We start from the raw sequence: 25,530 nt of genomic DNA on the forward strand, positions 1-25,530 counted from the left end.
ATGAATAAAAAATATATACAAAATCCAAATCTGTAATTTGAACCATGCTTTTTTAAAAAGAAGAATGTAAATGTTTTTTGTAGATATTTTAAAGAATTCAAAAATAAAAAAATCATAGTACAATTTGCTTGTACTGTATGTTTCTAAAGTGTATAAATAAATACTATAAAAACTTTTATAGTATAAAATTTGTTTATACATTTTTTTCTAAAAAAAAATAAATACTAAGCTACAAAAAATATATAGATAAATGCACTTACTACTCAAATACACTGCAAAAATGATCTTACTACTTTTGTAATTTTCCAATACAAATAACTAAACATTCTTAAATTAAGATACACAAATAGTGAAGAAAAATTACTTAAGATATTCAGGCATTTTCTGAAAAATGAATCAAAATTGAGTTTATGCTTAAAACAAGAAAAATATTTATCAATGATATTTGACAGATAACTTAATTTAAATGGGGGAAAAAATATTATTTTTCTTACATCAGTGACACATTTGTTTCACTTAATTTAGATTTTTTCCCCCCAGAAAACAAGACTATCTTGAGTCATTTTCCTTCTTAAGTCAATGTATCTAGATTCAAGTATTTTTTATAGATTTGCAATGGGAAACAAGACAAAAACACAAAGTAAGAAAACCTCTTTTACAGTGTAGTTTGTTATGTAGCATGACTTTCATTTTATTGCATTTCTCATCATATTATCAATGGTCATTTAATTTATTGCATTTCTCATCATATTATCATACGAGACCATCTTAAGAAATGTATAAAGGACTCTACAATTCATGCAAGAGGCATGCAGGAAGATGGGGAACTGGAGACAAAATCTGTATACTTATACACCCCTAGCATCATGCATCTGTCCATCTCTCCATACTTTTATCCCAGTGCACACATTATTCCAGCACATTAGACTGTCAGCTTGAATCCATTGAATACTGCAAGTATCAACAGGGATCTGCTTGTCTTGTCCACGGAGCAGCTGAGGTATACACGACCTGACACTCGCACAGAGACTCGTCTGAACACCTGGAGAAAAGGGAAGAGAGGGAGTCTTACATGAGGTCTATGGCGAGGTCACAGATTAAAGAGGAACCCACAGGCCTCAAATGGGAGTACAACTGGAAGTATATGTTATATGAGGGTCCAAGCTGTTTCAACAGAATAAGATCAGGTGTTGAAATGAATTAGTTTGAGGCCGTCAAACTTTGCTGGAATGCAGCGTTTGCATGTTAAACTTAAGTCTGGGATTTCATGTCTCTTTAGATGTTTCTTCAAATAACAAAACTTCTATGTAGGTAGGAATAATTATTTGAGAATTAATTTTTTTGTAATGCGATTCAAAGGCTGAAAAAAGTAAAAACAAGGCTCAAACGCACGCAAAAAAAATCACAATGTTGTACACCATCTAAGGAGTTGGAAGAGATTAAAAAATCCTGGCAACTCCTCAAAAAAGACATATCTGATACTGTTTTTTGCATGTTAGGTTTTGATCTGTATGATGTAAACTCTTCAGGCTCTTGTAGGTTTGTGCAGCGCTGCAATCTGGAAAGATTTGAATTATACACATATCCTTTCCTGGCAGTACATTTTGGCAGGACAACCGATCGAAACAGTCATACCTACCAAAGGAGGTATCGTTTACGGACAGCAGTGGGGTTTTCCTTGGCCGTTTCATGCAGGATTATATGAGGATATCAGCCCACAGTCCCTGAGCAGCATGTACCTGTACACAGATTTCAATCTTAGGGTCATTATCATTGTCACTGGGAAAAATTTCTGGAATGTTTTCTCCCCTCTGACCCATGAGGCCAGATTACTGCAGTTCTAACATGATGCTCTACGTTCCCCTAGCAGATCCAGTGAGCTTTTGAAGAAAGACTTCAAAACCTGGAGAAACATTCCTTACTTGTTGTTGACCCAAATTAGATGAAAAGAGTTCTCTTGTCTATTGGTCCTTAGCACGCGAAGTTGAGACATTCGCTGTCTCTCAGGATTGTCAGACCAGTATTATGGAAACAACAAGTGCAGCGTTGCTGTCACATAAGAATGAACAAATTTTAAAGATTGAGACTGAAATCGGAAAACAAAAACCTTTGACCAATTTCTCACGCCAATCAACAGAATAATCTTAACCACAGCCCTGTCTAAAATCCTTTAACTCTAGTCTGTATTTTTGTGTGTGCTTAGCTTTAAAGGAATGGGTCAAACAAAATGAAAATTCTGTTATGCCATTATGTCTGCATATTTTTTCAGTGGAACAGAATAATAGAACATTTTGAACAATGACAATGTTTAAATATATTTTAGAACAACACTAAAAAAAACAAAATGTGGTACATCTTACAGTTGTAAGTGGTATGAGTTTGGTTCACTAAAAAGAATCATCTCATTGGAGTCATTTGTTCTGTAATCGGACTACACTGGTCATGTTTTATGTTTTTGATTAAAAAAAAAATCTTTAGAGTGATTTGTTCAGGAATCACACTGCATTGGTTCCATTGGTATCGCTTATAGAAAAACCCCAGGCTGCTGACTTCAACACTCTGCTAGCCTCATTTGTCCTCAAGCGAGTGTCTACTACAGCTACTCACAAATCAGTTAACCAATTGGACCTTATCTACACACGCTACTGCTCCACTGACAACACTTTAATTACTCCATTGCACACCTCACCTCAGACCACTTCCTCATCACTTTTAACCTCAAACTGACTTCTGACACAACACACAATCCTCTGCAGTTCACCTTTTGACGTAACCTATGTTCACTCTCTCCCTCTCGCCTATCCTCTATGGTTTCATCTCACTTCCTCCACCCTCTCAGTTTTCAGCATTGGACACTAACACTGCTACTGACACTCTTTGCTCCACTCTGACATCTTGCTTAGACAATCCCTCTGCCCCCTGGCTGTCCGATGTTCTCCATGAACATCACTCACTTGTACACTGTTGCTCTCTTGTTGGTCTGAGTGCTTCTATTCTTCTCCTCATTTATAAGTTGCTTTGGATAAAAGTGTCTGCTAAATGATTAAATGTAAATGTAATAAAATGACTATATAATATCCGAAAATGAACCTGGAGAGATCTCTGCTTTGTTGTAATTACAAAAAAACTTACTTATAACAAGAGCTCTGGATCTTCATAGTGGCATTCTGCAGATATTGTGCCAGGGGCCACTACATTGTTAGATTATATCAATATCAACCACCTAAACCTCTAGAGGAAGCTTGGGCCACATCTGGTCATTCTCATGACGCTTAAAGTCTAGAAAGAAATTAAAAAATGCAATAAATTTGACTGAGGTTATTCTTTTCAAAACAGAGGAATTAGCATGTAATTTTTCTTGCATGTGCAATGCAATATTTCAGTGAATGAAAACATACTTATTCCAGGAAAGAATACTCTGCCCATAAAATTATTTTTCCGATTGAAAATGTTTACATGACCCTTGTGGCTACTTCGGTGATTATGAGATGGATTTTGACCCCTTTGATGTTGTTTCCCAGTGCTTTCTTGATCCAAAGGTTTTTGGTAACCGTCTACACGGAGAGTTTTTAAAACTCGTCCTGTTTGAGATGTCGGGACTCCATCTGTTTCTGTGCCCCTGTGCTTTTAAACCGAAATGTGTATTTTCCCCAAATAGTTCTCTGCAAATGTACCCAAATAACATTGCAATGTAACCTTTTGCACTTTCATGTTTCCATTTGAACATACTTTAGCCATACCACTCTTCCTTGTGCTCTGACATGTTATGTTCACAGTGTGTGTGTGAGTGTATGTGTGTGTGCTCTCCCTCATTCCCCTGAAATCAGTGGCTCTCTGCATAAAGGTATCTTTGTGATGGCCTAAGGTCTAAAGTCATGCAAGGGGGGCCAGCAGTTGCAGCTGCGCTACTTTCCTTAGCTGGCCTGATTTTTCAGACCCTCTAACACCACAGACAGCCCAGTTATGCAAACACGTCAATCAAAATACTCCTGCCCCTGTGGAAAAACAGACTGCTCTAAAAAGTTATGTTATCTCTTCCCAAAGGCACTATGAGTACTAAGCTAGGAAAAAGGGTAAAGTCTGTAGTTTCAGTACCAGTTTTATTTTCTTTACAGGGGTCATATGATGCAATTTAAATTTTTCCTTTCTCTTCGGAGTGTTACAAGCTCTTGGTGCATAAAGAAGATCTGTAAAGTTGCACAGACTAAAGTCTCAAATCCAAAGAGATATTCTTTATAAAATTAAGAGTCAGCCACACCTACCTAAAACGGCTCGTTCTAACACGCCCCCACATATCTACATCACTATGTGAGAAGATTTGCATAACGCCACCCAAATGTTCACGCAAAGAAAGAAGGCGCAACTTTTATTCTCGTTGTAGTATTGTTGTTGCCGCCGCCATGTCGTGAAGGCGCTGTGTGATTCGTTGTGAAAGCGAAACTACTTTGTTTGGCCTTCCAAAAGAGGATGACATCTACTTCGTCATGCCTGGAGCTGATCCATGCTGGTTGCTGAGGAAATACTACAACTTTGTGCTGTGAATCGCCAGATCAGTTTTCACTGTGGACGAAGCAGAGTCCAGCCCGGGGTCGTCACATGTGGTTGCTGCAAGCCCGCCGGACGCTCCTTCGTCGAATCCGCCGCCATTCCTCACGCTAGCCCCTGGCTTCTGCTCACTCTAGGCCTCCGGCCGTTCCTCACACTAGCCCCCGGCTTCTGCTCACTCTAGGCCGCCGCCGCTCTCTCAAGGCCGCCGTGTGTGACGCTGTGTTACGTTGTGAAAGCGAAACTACTTTGTTTGGCCTTCCAAAAATGGACACGACTAGAAATCAGTGGTTAAGTTGTATTTACAACACTGTTCCAGAACACTTCAACCCAAATATTCAGATGTGTGCAGCACATTTTATGGAGGACAGTTTACTGATCCTGGGAGAGTAGACTACTATGCTGGCTGTTCTGACTCAAAGACTGTAAGTACGTTTTTTATATTTAAAGAGTTTTTATATTTTATATATTTAAAGCGAGTTTTTTTGGGTAGTGTAGAGTAGGGCTTGTTGTTTGTCATTTCTCCGATCACAAATGCAGATATGGTTTTAAGTTACGGTTGACGAACCTAGCTGTGTAGAGAAGTTGTGATTAAGTGCTGAGTTGGCTGAGACCACGAGCAGTTCTGTCTTAGCAAGGTTGAGTTGAAGGTGATGGTCTTTCATCCAGTCAGAAATGTCTTTCAGACAAGCTGCAATGCGAACAGCTACCGTCGGATCATCTGGTTGGAATGAGAAGTAGAGTTGAGTGTCATCAGCATAGCAGTTATAGGAAAAGCCATGTTTCTGAATGACAGATCCTAATGATGACATGTAGATAGAGAAGAGAAGTGGTCCAAGCACTGAGCCCTGAGGAACCCCAGTAGCAAGAAGTTGTGACTTAGAAACCTCACCCCTCCAAGACACCCTGAAGTACCTACCTGAGAGGTAAGACTTGAACCACTGGAGTGCGGTTCCTGAGATGCCCAACTTCGTGAGGGTGGACAGGAGGATCTGGTGGTTAACTGTGTCAAAAGCAGCAGACAGATACAGCAAGATGAGTACTGAGGATTTGGAAGCTGCTCTTGCCAGTCTCAGGGCTTCAATAACCGAGAGCAGGGCAGTCTCAGTTGAGTAGCCGCTTTTGAAGCCAGATTGGTTGTTGTCCAGGAGGTTGTTCTGTGTGAGAAACAGAGAGTTGGTTGAACAATTCGCTCAAGTGTCTTTGCAATGAATGGAAGGGATACCAGTCTGTAGTTTTCTAAAAGTGCTGGATTTACTTATTTCTTAATAAGGGTTTCTTAAGCAGTGGGGTTACCCAATCCTGCTTAAATGCTGTGGGAAATGTACCAGTGTGAAGAGATGTGTTGATAATGTGAGTGAGCGCAGGTACAACTGGAGAAGAAATGGCCTGAAGGAGGTGAGTAGGGATAGGATAAAGCGGACAGGTAGTAGGATGATTGGAAAGAAGAAGTTTGGAAATGTCTGCCTACGAGAGTGGAGAGATGGAGGAGAGAGAGTGTGTAGAAGAGAAGAGAAGGATTTGAAAAGTGTGTGAGAGTCAGAACAATTGTTAATTTTGTTGTGGTAGTATGTCGTTTTACAAGTGGAGATATTTGAAGAGAGGGAAGAGAGGAGTGACTGATACAAACTAAGGTCAGTAGAGTTTTTTTTATTTGCGCCACCTTCTCTTTGCAACCCTGAGCCGAGAATGTTCACGGAGAACATTGGACGACCAGGGGGCAGAGGAGGTGGTGCGTGCTGGTCTGATTGAAAGGGGGCCAAAGTTGTCTAAGTAAGATGTAAGAGTGGAGTAAAGAGTGTCAGTAGCAGTGTTAGTGTCCAGTGCTGAAAACTGAGAGGGTGGAGGAAGTGAGAATGAACCCATAGAGGACAGGCGAGAGGGAGAAAGTGAGCGCAGGTTATGCCAAAAGGTGACCTGCAGAGGAGTGTGTGTTGTGTCAGGAGTCAGTTTGAGGTTAAAAGTGATGAGGAAGTGGTCTGAGGTGTGGTGTGCAACGGAGTAACTAAAGTGTTGTCAGTGGAGCAGTAGTGTGTGTAGATAAGTTCCAATTGGTTACCTGATTTGTGAGTAGCTGTAGTAGACATTTGCTTGAAGTCAAATGGGGCAAGCAGAGTGTTGAGGTCAGCAGCCTGGAGTGTTTCTAGGTGGATGTTGAAGTCACACGAGGGCTGCCGCGGTGTACTAACCAATTATATACTCGCCTGAGACCTCGTTATTGAATTCAGCAGGCCACACCTTGCTACTTAACAAACCGAAACTGAAAAGCCACGCGATACGCACAAGAACAAATGCGACTTCAGCAAGCGTTTACCATGGTAAACACAGTGAGCAAAACAATGTTCCCTAGCAACGACAACCGCACTAAAATTGAATGAGGAAAAAAACTAAACATTTACAAGCTACTGTCCTCTTCTTTTGCTCTACTGCTGTTGCACCTGCTGAAGTACCAGAGTTATGCAACACTCACAGCAGCTCTGAGGGCTTTAGAATAATTCTCAGTACCTTTCAGTGACAGTAAATTCTTTCAGCCAAGATAAAGCTGTCTGTCAGCAATAGGCTTTGGGGTATTTCCTGTAAAATGGTCCTAAGTATAAAACGCTTGAATTTAGATGACAGCTATAAATCATCAAGTGTACATTTGGCCTGAACTATTTATACCAACTAATGAGCCAACTTACAATATCAAAATTCTTAATATATCCTGAAATATCATATAAATGTATAAGCAAACTTTTTTCTTTTTTTTCTAGTTACATAAATATTTTCTGTACTTAGAGCAGGCTTTCAAGAGAATTCCATAGGTCTTCATATTGTTTTTGCAAAGCATGCTACCAGTTTATATATATGTACAGTATATAAATTTTTTTAGACTGTAGAGGTGAACACAATCGCAGTCATCTTTAGTTTCCTGTGGAAAACTTGTTAAATCCCTCACCAAAAAAAGAAAATGAAATGAGCCAGCTGCTAAGAAGTCAGAGATATTTTTTAATAGACTGAATTCTTGGAGGCAATGAGTTTATTAGTTCTAAATTTGACTTTGTATTTTCAATATGTTTTTAAATTTATATCTATTTTTTATAATATAATGCTGTTGCAATACATTTGGATAAATTGTAAAACAACACTACAGGTGCTGACATCTACAGTAAACATTAAATTTACAATTATTAAATAGTCCACATATGAGTATTTTAATCAACCTTAAAATGCATGAAAGAGCATTACTGGCTCCCTGTTCTGTGACTTTGACTTTATACTGTGACTATGTCCAAGACAATTCACAATTCAATTCCTCACACAAACCAAAAAGCCAAAAGACTAAAAACCTTGTCACTACAAACCAGAGTGACCCTGAGATGAAGAAGCCAGTGTTTAATGTACTAATGCAATCCACACCAACCTAAGTCATCCAGCATAGTGGCAGTGGCTGCTGTGTGGATATGCTGCCTAACTGCAACCACACAAAGGTCTCATTCTGTACTGCAGAGGAGGTTCAGGAATGCCCATGGAAGGTATTAGACAGCGGACATGTAAATATTTCCACATAGCTTCAGTTCAACTTCCTGGGGGCAATTTTGCTACGCTCTCAGCACTACATTTGAAGGAAATGAATTCTGGCACAATCTATGGAAGTGTATTTTCTGTGGAAAGGGCTGAGGGATACTGGGGTTTGCTTAAGTTTATAAGACAAGAAAAATTTTTTTAGAGAAAGGCAGACAGAAAGAGGAAAGCTTATATATGAAGATGGATAAAAATAGATGGATGTGTAGAAGTTCAGATATATGATTCTGAGGATGAGTCCCAGGCTTCAGGCAAAGGGCCAGTGCAGAGAAACCACCAGTGCGGACAGACAGTGACGTGTTACACTGGAGAAGGAGGAGGACCCTCCTGTATGAAAGGTGCTTCACAAAATTTGTAAACCTAGAAGTCCTCATTGCTTATTTTTTCATCAGCTGACTTTAATGATGAAAAGGCAGGGAGACTTTTGTGGTGAAGCTGGTGGAAGTATCCTCACAAACACTTCTTTATGCGTTTCATGCAGCGATGCGCACCTGCGGAGACACACTCGGTGTGTCAGTGGAAATGCACTGAGAGCTGCAGATAAACACATAGCCACAAAGTGCCTGTGTTTGGTCATTCACTACACATAGGAAACTCTATTTGTTGAGCCAATCGCTCCTCGTGGATTGAAAACACAAGGGCAGTTCATGAAGAAAATTACCAGGAAAGTAAAAAGTGCATATGTTTCCTATAAAAGCAGAGGAAATGTAACCAAAAAATGAAGAAAAGAAAAACAAAACAGACTGCACTGACTTTATTGTTTTCTTACAAATATTCACACTTAACAGTTCTTCAATATCTGGTCTATCGATAAATGGCATTCGCAGGTAAAGTAACTTATTTAATATAAAAGTCATCAAATGTTTAATTTGGGCTAGTCATTAAGACAGCTCAAATCAAATAATTTAGCATTTTAAAATATTTCACGCCTTTAATTTCTTACAGTCAGAGTCTTTCACATGAAATTAATTTTAACACAAGGGGTTTTGAGGTCCTGAAGAAGTTTTGACATGCCCTGACATTTGAGTTTTTTTCAGTATCTTAAAAACATATTAATGGCTAAAGTCTGATTACACTGTATTCAGCACAAACTGTGCTACAATAATATGTAATCAGCATGAATGTACATGTTTGTGTTTTTGAGAAAACAACGTTAATGACATGATATTGTCATTGTGAGGAGTGGGGGTGGGGCCGAGAGCCGTGGGAGCAGAGCGAGGCCGGTGGAGTAATTGATAATGAGCGACACCTGCACCACTCACCGGTCTCGAGTCCCACGGAGGAGCTCGGGAAGGATAAAAGTAGGAGTTACGACAGTGAAAGACGAGAGAGGACCAGGCCTGAACTTTATTTTGTGTTTTGTGTGCAGTAGTCGTCCGCGAGGGGCTGCCGCTTTACTTTAATTTTGTGTTTGGTTATTTTATTAAAGTTTTCTTTAAATGTTCGCCGGTTCCCGCCTCCTTCACCTGACTATGAACGTTGTTACAGTCATGTTTAGACATGTGCTTCAGACACCGGTCAAACCGAAGGCGTTCCCAATAGCAAACGTTAGAGGACACAGTGTATCGTTCCCTTCTCTGGGAACCATGGTTACATGTGTAACCTGAGACATTCTTCTTCTGAGGTAAATTCTGGCTTATACCTCACAGCTCATCTTCTTCCAGAAATGAAAAGCAGCCTAGATGAACTTGATGAATCTTACTGCTTTGTTTACAGAGGTGATGTGGGCGTTTACATGTTTGCTAATTTCACGTGGATGATTACCGTATAAATTGTGTGCGCTGCACGTGAGCGTGATCACATTAAAGATGAGCTCTGACAGGAAAGACTGGACCTTACATTGATTTCATACGGATTACTTTATCAGAGAATATTTTTTTTGTTTTACATGACTTAATTTAAAAGTAGACACTTCAAGCTTTCTATACATACATTTTTCATGTCTGCGTGTCAAGTATTCACTGAGTTTTGGTTCATTTTTGTGATGCCTTTCATAATGAAGTTCACAGAGACCGAGATGGCAGAAAGTGCACCCTGTTTTTTTTCTTTATTTTACAAGAGCACAGCATTTTGTTGTTGTTATGAGTGTATACAAATAAAAGTAGACCCTTTACAGATTCAAATGATTTATTACTCTGATCTGTATGATCAAAAACGACTGAGTAATTTAAAGGAGTTAAATAATGCGATTAAAATTTTTTCCTTTCTCTTTGAAGTGTTACAAGCTCTTGGTTGTATAAAGTAGATCTGTAAAGTTGCAAAGACTAAAGTCTCAAATCCAAAGAGATATTCTTTATAAAATTTAAGGGTCAGCCACACCTACCTAAAATGGCTTGTTCTAACACGCCCCCACATGTCTACGTCACTTTGTGGGAAGATTTGCATAACACCGCCCAAATGTTCACGCAAAGAAAGAACTTTTATTCTCGCTGTAGTATTGTTGCTGCCAACATGTCGTGAAGGGCGCTGTGTGTTTCGTTGTGAAAGCGAAACTATTTTGTTTGGCCTTCCAAAAGAGGATGATATCCGCTTCGTCATGCCTAGAGCTGATCCGTGCTGGTCGCTGAGGGAATACATCAACTTCGCGCTGTGGATCGCCAGATCGGCTTTCACCGTGGATGACGCGGAGTCCAGCCCGGGGTCGTCACATGTGGTTGCCGCAAGCCCACCGGCCACTCCTTCGTCGAATCCACCAGGCGTTCCTCACTCTAGCTGCCGGCCAACCCAAATATTCATTTTCGACTGAGTAAGTACAAGACCGTAAGTACGTTTTCATTTAAAGAATTTGCCACTGATGATTCAAACACGAGTTTTGAGCAGTGTAGAGTAGCGCTTGTTTGTCATTTCTCCAATCACAAATGCAGACATGGTTTTATGTTTACGTGGCGTGATGCAACGCAACGCCTAAAAAGACAGTATAAGTCATTATAATCCATAATTGTGTCCCCACTGGATGCAACAAATGCCTCGTTTATAATGGGTTTTCATGCTTTAGAATGGTCACTCGGGCCGGACAGGGCATCACAGTATGGTAAGGGGCATAACATTTCCGTCACATGCTTGAGGTATTCGGCCAATCACAATGCACTGGATAGCTGGCCAATCAGAGCACACCTCGCTTTTCAGACTGATGAGCTTTGTAAAAATCAACACGTTTCAGAAAGGCGGGGCATAGAGGAGAAACAATAATGTACAGTATGTGGAAATTTTTTTTTTAACTTTAAACCGCAGAAACACATTTCATTACACCAAATACACAAAATAATGTTCTTTTTAGCAACATCATATGACCCCTTTAAGTTCATTTTGGCGTTATCAGGAAAAAATGACAAAAAATGCGCCAAAGGGTTAATGTGTGTTAATGTATGGTAACCCATCAAATGGACCTGACAGCTTGGCTGTTAAGCCACCATAAGAGTTCCTCTACTGAATACTGATGAAGAGCTTGGCAGTACCATAGGCTGGACACCAGCGCTAGGGCAATGTTAAAGCTCTTGGACTAAAACACATGGGCTGTAATTTTCTGGCATTATATAAGTTAACGTTTCTGTCTTGACGTTGCAAGGTGGTTGAAGGAGGTCTGGATGATGATTTGAGGGCCTCACATGAGTTGAAAGTTTAAATACATACATTTATTTATATATGTATATGTATATGTGTATGTGTGTGTGTGTGTCTATCTCAAAAGATTTCTCCAGAATCTTATGTAAATATCAAGAGCTGGTGGGTTGTAGAGTGATCAGATCCACCCGGATGGCAAACCTACCTGATGTATTGACACAAGGTTTAAAAGAACAATAATGATCGAGACAAACCTATAATTTTCTGGCATTATATAAGTTAACGTTTCTGTCTTGACGTTGCAAGGTGGTTGAAGGAGGTCTGGATGATGATTTGAGGGCCTCACATGAGTTGAAAGTTTAAATACATACATTTATTTATATATGTATATGTATATGTGTATGTGTGTGTGTGTCTATCTCAAAAGATTTCTCCAGAATCTTATGTAAATATCAAGAGCTGGTGGGTTGTAGAGTGATCAGATCCACCCGGATGGCAAACCTACCTGATGTATTGACACAAGGTTTAAAAGAACAATAATGATCGAGACAAACCTAAGAACATGCTCTTCACATAACGTGTACAGATGATACCTCTTAAATCAAATGCAACTGTTACTTTTCCCTGAACTTTAACAGAGCTTTTTCAACAACATCATCACCACCCTTCATTTTTGAGGGAAGACCATAATACACAGTAATGACTGGAGACATACAAACTCATAAAAGAGGGAAAACACTCTTTGAGACACGTGTGGAGAAATCGGACTCACGTGATAGGAAAAATACAGAGCCACAATACTTTCAGACTGTTACAGCACTAAATCTCATACTTTTCACAACCACAATCTTTTGAAAAATGTATATAACATAACATACAGAAAAACATTTAGAATTAACATGTTTAAAGTTTTCCATTAACTTTCACTGTATGGAAAAGAGCAGCTTAGACATTCTGCTAAATGTCTCTTTTTGTGTTCTACTCAAGACAGAGTAATACAAGTCTGAAACAACATAAGGGTGAATAAATGATGACAGAATTTTAATTTTGGGGTGAACTAACCTTTTAAAAACTGTTTTTCAGAATTTCCATGAGATATCAAAGTATGGGTCAGGTTTTTCAACTAAATTCACAATCTGTGTTCAGAAGACATGAGCACTGGAAGCACGTGCAGACTGCCCACTAACAACATTAATTCAGCAAAAACAAAGTAAACCTCTGTAACGTGACCTCACACTAGACGCATAGCCTTAAATTTCCTCTCTGTGCCACTCCAGAAAAGCATTTCTTAGCAACTGTCAAAAATGTTCCCAGCTTTGTTGCAAAGAATTTTAGTTTACTATCATTGATATAAAATGTGAAATATGATCCTCACAGAAATAAAGATTTCCTGGGACTATCATGTGTAAAGAAAAACACAGACATTAGATATACAATACAGTTCAAATGTTTGTAGTCAGTAAGATTTTTTTAAAGAATAGGAGAACTAACCTTTTAAAAACTGTTTTTCAGAATTTCCATGAGATATCAAAGTATGGGTCAGGTTTTTCAACTAAATTCACAATCTGTGTTCAGAAGACATGAGCACTGGAAGCACGTGCAGACTGCCCACTAACAACATTAATTCAGCAAAAACAAAGTAAACCTCTGTAACGTGACCTCACACTAGACGCATAGCCTTAAATTTCCTCTCTGTGCCACTCCAGAAAAGCATTTCTTAGCAACTGTCAAAAATGTTCCCAGCTTTGTTGCAAAGAATTTTAGTTTACTATCATTGATATAAAATGTGAAATATGATCCTCACAGAAATAAAGATTTCCTGGGACTATCATGTGTAAAGAAAAACACAGACATTAGATATACAATACAGTTCAAATGTTTGTAGTCAGTAAGATTTTTTTAAAGATGTTAAGATGCTTTTGAAGGTCTCTTATGCTAAGGTGACCATACGTCCTCTTTTTCCTGGACACGTTCAGGATTTCTATATTGCCAAAAATATCCAGATTTTGGCCTTGTTTTCCTGTCTTCATACTTGCTGAAGGTAATGATCGAAAGTAGTTTGACCAATAAAATGGCATTGTAAATAATTGACCAATTGTGGCATGTGAGAAGGTGGGATCTGCAGAGAAACATAGAAATCCTGGCCAGGACGTGTCCGGGAAAAAGAGGACGCATGGTCACCCTACTTATGCTCATCTTATGCTTAGGCCTGTCGCAATAATCAATATATCGACTTATCGCATAATATATGTACATGACCTCAATAATTTTTGGTGATGCAATATATTGCCCATTATATTTACCTAAAAATGAATGTCACCATGTTTTTTGCATTCCACTTGCGCCCATGTCCTTTGCAGCTTCTCGTACATAACGTGGTGTAGTTGGTGCTAGTTCAAATTTAAAAAATGCTCCTACAAAAAAGCTTAATCTGCAGATATGGCCTTGTTTAGGGATCTGTGTTTCTGCCACATCTGACTGCTAAGTAGGGATTTTGTTTTTCAGCAATACAGTGCACCCATAATTTATAGAGAAAAGAATGTCCAGGAAAAATCTGTAGATGGAAAAATCTCCATAAAAGTTATTTGTGAAAAAAAAATTTTTCTACTTATTACTTTGCACTTTTTGTTAGAAAATGTTTTACTATTTATTCAAGTTTTTTAAGGTATCTAATATTTTGATACTTAATTTCCATGATCCAAATATTCTTAAGAATTAAAAGTTTGTTGTTGTTTGAAAGTGTGTTGGCCTTCTTGCATTATTATGCTTTTATATTATGATTATATATTCAGTGGCATAAAATGGTCTTAAAATGACAATAATATTGTTTATCGCAATTATTTCTGGGGCAATATATCGCACAACAAAAAGTTGTTATCGTGACCTACTTATGCTTATGATTTTTTCAAGATTCTCTAATGAAAAATTTTAACAGTCAATAGAACACTACTATTTGAAATAGACATATTTTGTAACAAGTTCTTAGTCACATTTGATCAATTTAATGCTACATTGCTGAATAAATGTATTAATTTATTTTAAAGGGTTCAAAAACTGCCTTTGTTTTTTTATTTGTACTGTTCTCTAAGGTCCACTTATAATGTTATCAAGATTTTTACATAAAAAAACATCATAATTCAGAAGTAATAGGCTATTTTCTGTCCTGTTTTTATATTACAGTGACCTCTTATATGTCAAAAGATCAAGGAAATCCAAGAGCCTGAGACCATATTGAAAAATCTAAATCAAATTTAAACCTGAAAATAAACAATTTGTTAAGATTCTTCAGAATAAAAAAAATCATGTTAATAAGAACTATTTAGGTTTCTATTTTAAAATTTGTGATATTGACCATGCAATTTTTTTTGTACAGATGATCAGATGTTCTTGCTTCCATTGCACAAACACAAGATGCTTTTTGGATCAAATCAAGAGAACATGATCATCAAGTTTTACAAAACTTATGGAGCAGCTCGAGTGCTGCTGTCATTCAAGCACAAAAAGGTACACTAAAAATACTTAAATTAAGATAGTCATAGTAATTTTCACCTTTTTTCTCAAATTGTCACAATGATAATATACTTTGCAATGGAAAACTGTTATTAACTTAGAAAAATGTTAAATAGAAACATTGTATTAGTTGTTTCAGATTTTTGGACCCCTTTGGAAGAAGTAAATATGTAAAAGAGAAGACCACTTTACTCAGAATATCGCGGCTTGATACTTAATTTCTTTAAATACTATAAATGTGCCCATAAACCAGCTATTGCCTCACATACATGGTTTTTCATTTCACGTTGACCACAGACATGTGGCTGACACAGTGGGACTAGCTGTGCGAACACAATGTGATTCCAAGCCCTGTCTAACACAACACAGACTCATATCAACAGCCTTCTGGTGTAATGTCAGAAAGATGGTTACGATTCTAAAATGTCTTGTGGATCATTTTAGAAATGGCAAAGACTGAAGGAATTAGGCTTGTACTCACTTCAAATCAGATGTTCATGAGAAAATCTACTTTTGATTCCTGTGCTATCATTCTGCGTGTGACACCATGATGAAACAGGGTGCAAATATGAAAAACTAATTGCAAATAGGCAAGAACAACATGTGATATGTGCTCAGAGAGGCCCAGGAAGATTTAATTCAGCACGTGGAATCGATTCACTCAACCATCAGTTCACTAGTGACTGTAATTACAACCTCAGGGAAAAATGGATAAGCTTTATCATATGTAGAACAATGTCTTCTTGAGAAAAATAGGACAAATAACAACTCTGAGGAGCATTTAACTGTCAGAATTCAACAGACTATACGAGAAACAATCCACATACATGCTCTCCTGACATCTGAATCCTTCCTATTAACATTATACAGTTACAGCTATACATCCAAACACCTGAACAGAAGCAAAAATTAACCAGCATTAATTCACATTTTATTAACAACTTTCTCTAAAATTAATAATGTCAAAAATGTTTAAGACTTGATCCGAAACACACACATTAGATCTAAGCAATGTCTAATTCGCACAATATTGTTTTTTAAAGCTCAGTAATCAAAAATATTGAGTATATTACATTGTAGATACAATATTGCCTGCTCCTTTATCTATTTGCTCTACTACTACTGAAAACAGTTCCAAACAAAGCTTATGCCATAAACAATATAAAGTCCCAGTGCAGTACTGGACTTCATAGCACTCTTTATTGAAGATTTTCAAAACAGAACGGCTTTGATTCCACTTTACCTTCTGGCAATCCAGTAGAGAAGGAAAAATATCCTTCATGAACCTGAGCAGTTTCACAGTGAACACAGCCTGACCCCATGTACTGAGGAAGGGTGTGTCAGTGGAAGGCTATACTGTAGCAGAAGGTGGAATATAATGTGGCCCTTTATGTTCAACAAACCAGTGGCTATAATTTCTGCTAAAGAAATGAGGCAACACAGAACTTCCCATGTCACGCTTGGCTGAAAGTACTGATGTCATTCTCCTACCACAAAAAAAAAAAAAACTGGCATTGGTGTTCTTATAGAAAGTTAGCTTCTATCACACTGGATGTGAACTAAGAGCAATTAACCATTTCAAACATGATATTAATAAACTTTCAAGCTGAATATACAATACCACACTCAGGCTTATGACTTTAAGGTCTGGTGGGATATTTATATATCTATTATATATATTTAATGTTACAATAACTACAGTTTTTATGAATTAAGAAATCTGGTACCCCATCATAACTAAACTGGTTTGGGTGAAGTCAGTGAACAGTCAAACAAGAATAATGACCATCTCAGAAGCTGTGGTGATAATAATATCACTTCAAATTTTTATTTATTCCCTATGGGTTTTTAAACCTGAGCCTGGTACCATACGCATGAGCCAGCTTGTCATAAAAGGAGAGCATATCTATAACTCTGCATATAATTTCTCAGGCTGGTCTGCATGAGACTATTTAATATGGTTTTCAGTCAAATTAGGTAATTGAAAGACTTATCCTACAGTATTTCTAACATCGTAACTCATGACCTTATTTCCATTTAAAGAGAATCAGCTGACAGTATTTCATCATGGCTGTGCAATAAATTGTCTGTGAATATCAATTCCTTTGACTGGTTTACTCTATTAGGGTTCAGCTACAAAAATTATTTGTATGTAATTCTTCCTATCATTGCAAGTGTATGACTTCCAGTTCTCATAATTTATGAAATAGTGGCTCTGACACATGAAGCCCTGGTGCTCATGCAAGGGAGTTCAAATTTGCTCATATCTATTTCCTGTCCTGTCTCCATTGCTCAAAATAAGAAGTGGAAAACGGGCAAAAAATACTATTTAAAAATAAATAAATATGAGTTTATGTATCAAATTTTTTTTTTTTAAATATCCTCCTTTCATACTATTTTTAAATTTATCTTTTGCATCTGAACTCTTCATATATATACAGTGGGGCAAAAAAGTATTTAGTCAGCCACCAATTGTGCAAGTTCTCCCACTTAAAAAGATGAGAGAGGCCTGTAATTTTCATCATAGGTATACCTCAACTATGAGAGACAAAATGAGAAAAAAAAATCCAGAAAATCACATGAAAATTGTGTTCCATCAAAAATTGCACAATAACATGACCGTGCATCTCACACAACTCACTGCTATCAAGGTTAGTGAAACATCAGGAAACCCACTATTAACTCTCAGGAAAGATCGATAATAGAGAAGAAAAAAATCAAAACCAGGTGGAGAAAAACACATTTAAACAGTTAAGATATTAAATGCAGGGAGAGCATGGAGACAACTTATGCCTCGAGGCTCTGAGCTGTGATCCCCAAGTGAAAAAAATATGTTTAAAATCCTGTGTTAAGGTGCTGCAACAAAGAGAGTGAGGGAACTTGGTAAAAATGCTATGATCTCCATGACCTATCAATCTACTGGATAATGGAAGTTCTACCAGACAGGGGTGTCCAAAAGGATTTCATCCCTGGTAATGCACCAGTGTTATTTTAGAATAATTGAGATACTATTGTAGTTTTATTAATATTCTGAATCAGTTTTTTTATATATTCAGATTTTATTTAAATTTTAGTTACAATTTTTAGTATATTTTTGTCATTTGTATTTTTTTAAGTGTCTAAACAGTTTTAGTTCTTAGTAGTAGTTCACCTAAAAATGAAAATTAAAGGATCCATGGGTGAGCAAGTGATGTAATGCTCAATTTCTCCATCTGTTCCAGTGACTAAATAAACTGTTTTACTGTATATCTTGGATGGCCTGAAGGTGAGTAAATGTCCAGCAAATGTTTATTTTTTGGTGAACTATTCATTTAGGTAAAACTAAATGTAAATGAGAAATGTTGACAGCTAGCTGTTTTTTATTATTATTCACTTTCAGTTGTATGCACAGAAACCTCACCATGCAACAACACCAGTAAGCGAATGCTCATGGTACAAACAACACGTAGAGTGCACAAAGAGTACATTTGTGGAAGAAAGACAAGAGCAACCTCATATCATACCTAACCGATTTCTGCAAACTTCCCCTAAACAGAGTGAGTGAGTGAGTGAAGGACAAGGCCTCCAGAGCACAACATCTCGATCAGAAGTGATGCAAGTAGGCCAGCAATTACATAATGGGCTTAAAAACTGCAAAAATAAAGAGAGAATAGCAAGAGGGCTTGGTTCCATGCCACTGGGCTCTTCACCTATGTCCCGCAACAGAATGCCTGGAATGTCCTGAAATCTCATTCCTGGAGGTCACCATAGGAACAACATGGCGCCGATTCAACAGAGCATAAAGAGCAATTATTGTTCCATTATTCAGAGGACCATTAACCCCCTACAAACACACAGACTCATATGCAAACAATCAAATGTTTTTGTTTTGAGGCAATGGCTTGTGCGAGCAGCAGCTCCTCATAGGATGCAGGTGATGACAGCTAGCAGATCGAATTCATCGTTGCATATCATAAACCAGCGGCTCGTGCAAAGCTCTTGCAAAAACTGGCAGCTTTGAGGAACAGCGTGAGACATAAAACCACAAAATGATTAAGTGTGTGCAGTGGTGTGGGTCTTTTCCTACAACTGCCTTCGAAAACTATATTTTGGATAATTCTCACAAATAACATCAAGGAAGCAATTTAGTCATGATGTATGAGTCCTGCAGAAAGACAGGAGACAAAATGTGCATAGTTAAGAAATACCAGACAAAAAAAAAAAAAACACATAAAACGCATCAACTCAAAGGAAACCTGTCAGCTGAAATGACATTATGTAGAATGTAGACACTGGGAATTAGTATTCATGCTTTAAGTTCTTTCTCATAGCTTTAGTTCATCACATTCACTATATGTTCCACTGGTTTGACATCCAGAATATGTCCAAATAATTACTCTCTTCATTTGAAACATTAAATCTGTTGTTTTAATAGCAACCTTTGTAATCAGATTTAGTTAATTAACATTAGTTAATGCATTACTTATCATGAACTAACAACGAATATTATATATTGTTCATAAAAATGAATGTTTGTTTTAAACATTAAAAATGGGAAAAAGGCATTTATAAATCCAGGTCAAATGTTATTTTTCTACATATACCAATACATTTTACAATTTTAAATGTCAAAATTTGTATGCACATATATTAATGTATTATCACCAAAAATGAATTAACAATGAACAATAATATATTTATAAATGAACATTAACCTAGATTAAGAATTGCTGAGAATATTGCTCAGCGTTAGTTCATGATACCTAATGCATTACTTAATGTTAACAAACTGAATATTATTTTAAACCTAACAAACACATTTTTGTTAAATTTAATCAGACATAATTTTTGTGTGTGATTTAAGTGTCTATTTACTTTTTGGGGCCATTGTATGTTTGTATTACAATACAAAAGTTTTGTGAAAACATTTTGGAAGAATACAGAATAACAATGTAAACTTAAATAATAGCTATTTCAAAGCAACACATGCAGAAACACAAACTACTATACAAAGAGTCACAGTCACTTGGATACTGTTTTGTGCTATCAAAGGTCAATGCTTCAAATACACCCTGATATCATCTAGGCTGGTGGTCCAGACATCCGACAGCTTTCTAGCGTCCAGACCACATGACTGTTGATTAGCAGAGAAATCAGTGACATCACTCTCCCTCTGGGCACCAAACTCATTTATGTAAAAGACTGCAGTAACTGCTACCTAAGAAGATCAAGTACTCCTACAGATGCTTGAGAAGTTGATGCTAAATTTAACAGGTGCTTTTCTTTGGCTGCTCAGTATATCATCCTGCCTGTGCAATTTAAATGTTTTTTATCTGGACATTTGGTTGGCCTTGAACATTAAGAGAATTGAAATATGCTTATCTCTTGAAGTGAGTGATATAGGTTGCCTTCCATGTTTTAAGCATACATTTCTGAGATATATATATATCAAACAAACAAACCAAGTTCCAATGGTTAACAAACAGCCAACATTTTAAAAAAAATTGGCAAATTGGGTTTGTTTGTTGCTCTTTTTTTAGCAAGTTGACTGAGGCTAACCAGAGAATGTAATATGCGAAAGGAATGGCCAGTGGATATAGATGCTATTCTAAACTGCCTTGAACAAAAATGTAAATTTCCTTACCAGGATCTCTATGACAAGCAGCTGTTGGCAGAACAAAAATGTAATTTCCACAGAAATGGGCTTAACTGAATACTCTGTGCTCTATCATACGTAATGGTTGATTAATCCAGGTCTCAGGGGAGTCTTTAACTTAAGGGCAATTGAACTTAAGAGTGATTCTTATCCCACTGAATGACTCTCACAGACTCATGGTGCTTCTTATAAAGCGTCCCTCTATGAATATTCAGGAAATACACACAAATACAATTTGATCATCCTTTTTACCCATATCACTGACATTTATATAATGCTTTAAATTCTATAACATAAAAAGACAGAAACCAACTATAAGTTGAATCCATTAGTAGACGTTTTAAAAGACAAAAAGGGATTCAAATTATGCTCTTCTGGAAAGTGATAAACTATGCATTGCACTGTATATGTCAGGAGCTACAAATATTTCGAAATTTTGACAGCATTCAAAATCAGCACAAAGAATCCATTCCTGAATAGTTTGTTAGAGCTAAATCTAGATTATTTCAAATCCAGACACGTCTCCGATGTCCAGCTCTGCAGATTATAATCTACATACAAGATGAACTTGGAATACCATTAACGGGACATCATCCTTCTAATCCATCTCCATGATGCCTTCCATGGCTGCCAGACAAACCAGGCCAGTTTACACACTACTAGCTGTAACAGACATTAGCTATTCAGATGCACAGATGCCTGTGATCTAATCACTGCTAATGCTGCCTTGATGTAATATCAAACAAAACATGAATACAGTGCTTCTTAAGTGACCCACTGCCTAATATTAGTCAAATCAATGGGTATGAATATTTCTCAGTCAAACTGGTCTTCTTCCCCCAATATAGCCAACACACCTTACCTAATCTCTATAGTTGAAGGTTGCATTTGACCTGGGACACGCTTTTCAGATCATACTCTCACTCCGTGGACGAACAGAGAGATCACAGACTTATTTAGAGGAGATATTATCTCCTGCAAGGCTTGTTTGGCTGAGGTGTGAAACTCACACAGGTCCCCTCTCAACTTCAGCAGGGCAGTGACCTCCACTGGCCACCCACCAGCACACAGAACAGATCGCGTTTGTCAAGGCTTCATTCCTGGGATGGGACGAGGAAGTTAAGAGTCACTCTGTGCAGTCTGAGAACATCTATTTATGGCTTTTAGGCTAAGCATGAAAACGACCAGGACTGATGCGGTGGTGTGATGTTTCAGAGTATATTCCCTTGACTCAGGAATCCACGGCAAAGAGGCCCAACGGATCACACTTGAAAGTGAATGAAAAATAAAGGAATGTATACTCAGTATACACCATAATAAACGAAATGTCAATTTGAGAATATTTAAATGTTATCAAAACACACTGATGGTTATATAAGTTATTTGCGGTGGAACCAAGTCTCAAGTTTCAAGTTTATAAACTACAAATTAAAGGAATTTCATATAAAATATTACACCAAGTCTTTGTTATACATTTTGTTATTTTATAAACAATTAATTAACAATAGTAACAATAATTAAAAAATATATTATTATTATTATTTAAAATCATTTTTTTCTTTCTTTTTTGTCAACAGAAGGTATGAAATGAAGGAGAATAAATAATGACAATTTTTCTTTTTGTGTGAACTATCCCTTTACTCTTTTTCTGCAAATTATACCACACACACAACCTAAGAATATCTTTCCTTCTTATGTCTTGAAATTAATCCCTCACATAAACATGGACTTTATGGTTCACACCAAATCTTAAATTCAAAACACTACATTTATCAGTCATTCCCTGAAGAGACAACCACAAACGAAAACATTTGGTAATTGGGAAAACCAGAAAGGTTAATGTCAAATACTTTTGCACCTTCAAAATAAGACTCTTGCATAATATTTGTGTGAAAGAAAATGATATATGTCACTCTCCATTATTATTGGCCATAATGGCTACAGACTGTAAGGTATTACACATAATTGCGAAACATGTGCTACAGAATCCTACAAACACTGTGGCTGTGGCTTTGATTTAGTCTGAAGCTCAGACTGTTTTGTCATACCTTACAGACAGAAAAGCCACAAAAAATGTAATGGCACTGCCAAACAGCTCCTGCATGAGTGTATTCATCAGATGCAGATATGTAATACACCCTGAGATCTGACCATGATTTGATGAGATTTCCATATTTACAACATGCCACTTCAGGAGTAGATGTTTTTTAATATATTTGTACAGTTATAAAAATTCCTCATGGTACACAATATGACATTATTATTTTGTGTTTATTTGCTGACAACTCTTCACAAAATGGAACACAATGCAACCCAACAGATTTTTTAAAGTAGGTTTTATACTTAGTTTTTTATACTTGGATAGTTCACCCAAAAATGAAACTGTCATTATTTACTCACACTCAGGGTATTCCAACACCACTAACTTTCTTTAAGGACAAAAAAGAAGAGAAGAAAGAACAATTTTTTTAGAGAAGAAAGAATATTTCTTTCAATTTGGAATTACACGAGAGTGAATCAGTTATGAGAGAAAGCCTTTACATCATCTGTGACCACAAGAACTGTATTCCGTTATGTGTGCATGAGCAGACAAGCCCACACTCAATTTCAGTTTCCTCTTGTATAACCAATCTTAACTGCCTGAATTATTTTTCTCTGTCAAGTGATTGTGCAATGTTTTGGATTAAGGAATAATTTGAGTTAAGATGAAAACATAAAATTAACAATATAGTTTGAGTCCTGTCAGCTGACTGTGGCCTCACATGGTGGCTCACCCATCAGTTACAGGTGATTAATGTGGATTGCAGCTAATTCGCTTTTAGTCCTCACAGTGTTCTTACAGTAAACATGAAGGAAAGGACCCGTCTGCAGTAATCGCATAAGATTAGATCAACTCGACTATTATTAAGTGGTTTTAGTCATAGTCGCCAGCCAAAAGAACATATTTGACACACTGAAAAGGAAAGTCATATGACACTGAAAAGAACACAATCCTTGCAAATCTACTTCCTCCATAAGGTCTTTGATAATGTAAAGATTTTCTCTGATGTCCAAGTATTAAATGTTGATTTTAGTCTAAAATGTTGCACTGGTAGATCAAAGGCCTTTTTGTGATTCATGCAGCTGCCATGATATACTAGGATACTGACATAATGGTGCTTTACACTGTATTTAAGTGGTACAATATATCTAGATCCACAGATATACCGTACATTTCCCCTTCCTTTCTCATCAATCTTCAGTCCTTTAGACTTTCTTGCACCCCTATCATAATGATAACAATAGAACTATATCAGGTAACATAATAGGTCTGATGCAGAATGTATAGAGGCATAATTTAACACTATTTGACACTCAGACCTGAGGTAATTTTTGTTGCCAGACAGTAGCAAATGAGAAATTCTGAAAATATGAGACTTTGCAGAAATATTATACATACATAAACAAAATCAAAGAGGGAATTTTTTTTTTTTCCTGCAGACTGGACAGCTTCCAGCTTTCATGAGCTTTGCTTTCTAAACATCTAAGGAGGAAACTACTTCAATCTTCATTAGCTAGATTCTTCAGAAGATATGCCTAGGAACTGAGGGAAAATATTTTGAGGAAGATAAAGACTTCTCCACAATTTATTACATATTGTAAGATTAGATCCGCTGTATTAAATATTATTAAAACAAAATCCATCAGCTCACAACAGAAACTTATACGAGAAAGACGTGAGATATAAACTATATTAGCTGATTGATAGTTTGGTTCAGTTCCTACAAAATCTGTTTGCTTCCTTTCGGTGACAGCTTAAGCTTTTTAATCATCTGAAGGCTGTCATGGCACAGGAGTGCGTGTGAAGCTCACAGGAGGCAGCGTGACAAGTTTAGGAAGCATGTCAGCTCGAGTTAAGCATTCTTGCCTGATCCAATATCTGCCACACCATTAACCAATGCATGAGCTCCCAGACACAACAGACAACTGCCTTTGACATACAATTTCTCATGTTATCTATTTTTAGACCTTTATTTGATCAGATCAGGAGTCGTGTGTTGTTCACAATGAGATGCTTTGAGTGTTCAGGTGTAAGTAAAATTTTATGAATATAATTTTCTAGGGATGCACCGATATGAAAATTTTGGCCGATACCGATAACCGATTATTCTTTATTTTTGAAAGCCGATAACCGATATGTTGGCCGATAAATCTATATCCAAATTGTTATATACTTTTTGAGAGCCTGATTACAAAAAAGGTCTCATCATTAAAAGCCACATCCCAAACACTTCAACATAAGCAGCCTAGTTTGAACGGTGTACGTTTTAAAAATATTTTTACTCTCCCATTACCAAATTTAGTCATAAAAAAGCCTTACAAATAAATAAAATTATGCATAAATAATGCAAACAAGTCACTGGACATTTTCTCTATGAGTCTGTGTAAGGACAAACGTGTTTATTCAGGGCCTAGGCCAAAACAGCACTACTAGCAGAAAAAGGAAAAGGTATGGGCAGAATAAGAAAACACCAATTTTCCAAGAAAATTAAAACACAAGCAGGGGCCTCATTTCTAATAAAACGTGTACAAGCACCCAAACTGTGATGATAATTTCCTGAAGGTTCCTATGAATGATTTAGAAGAGCAAACAAGAGACTGGAATGTAACAGCATTTTTGTTTGTCTGTATATAATTTTATTTATTGTAATGTTTGTATAAAAGGCTACAAATAA

The 25,530-nt window shown here is 37.0% G+C and overlaps 1 pseudogene; it reads right to left on the reverse strand.

The window, feature by feature from the left end:
- Nucleotides 1–5,093: 5,093 nt before the first annotated feature.
- LOC107602609 (uncharacterized) overlaps nt 5,094–25,530 on the reverse strand; it is a 48,911-nt pseudogene continuing 28,474 nt past the window's right edge.

This window comes from Sinocyclocheilus grahami, unplaced genomic scaffold (assembly GCF_001515645.1).
Source record: "Sinocyclocheilus grahami isolate Dianchi unplaced genomic scaffold, SAMN03320097.WGS_v1.1 scaffold15.1, whole genome shotgun sequence".
NCBI lineage: Eukaryota > Metazoa > Chordata > Actinopteri > Cypriniformes > Cyprinidae > Sinocyclocheilus > Sinocyclocheilus grahami.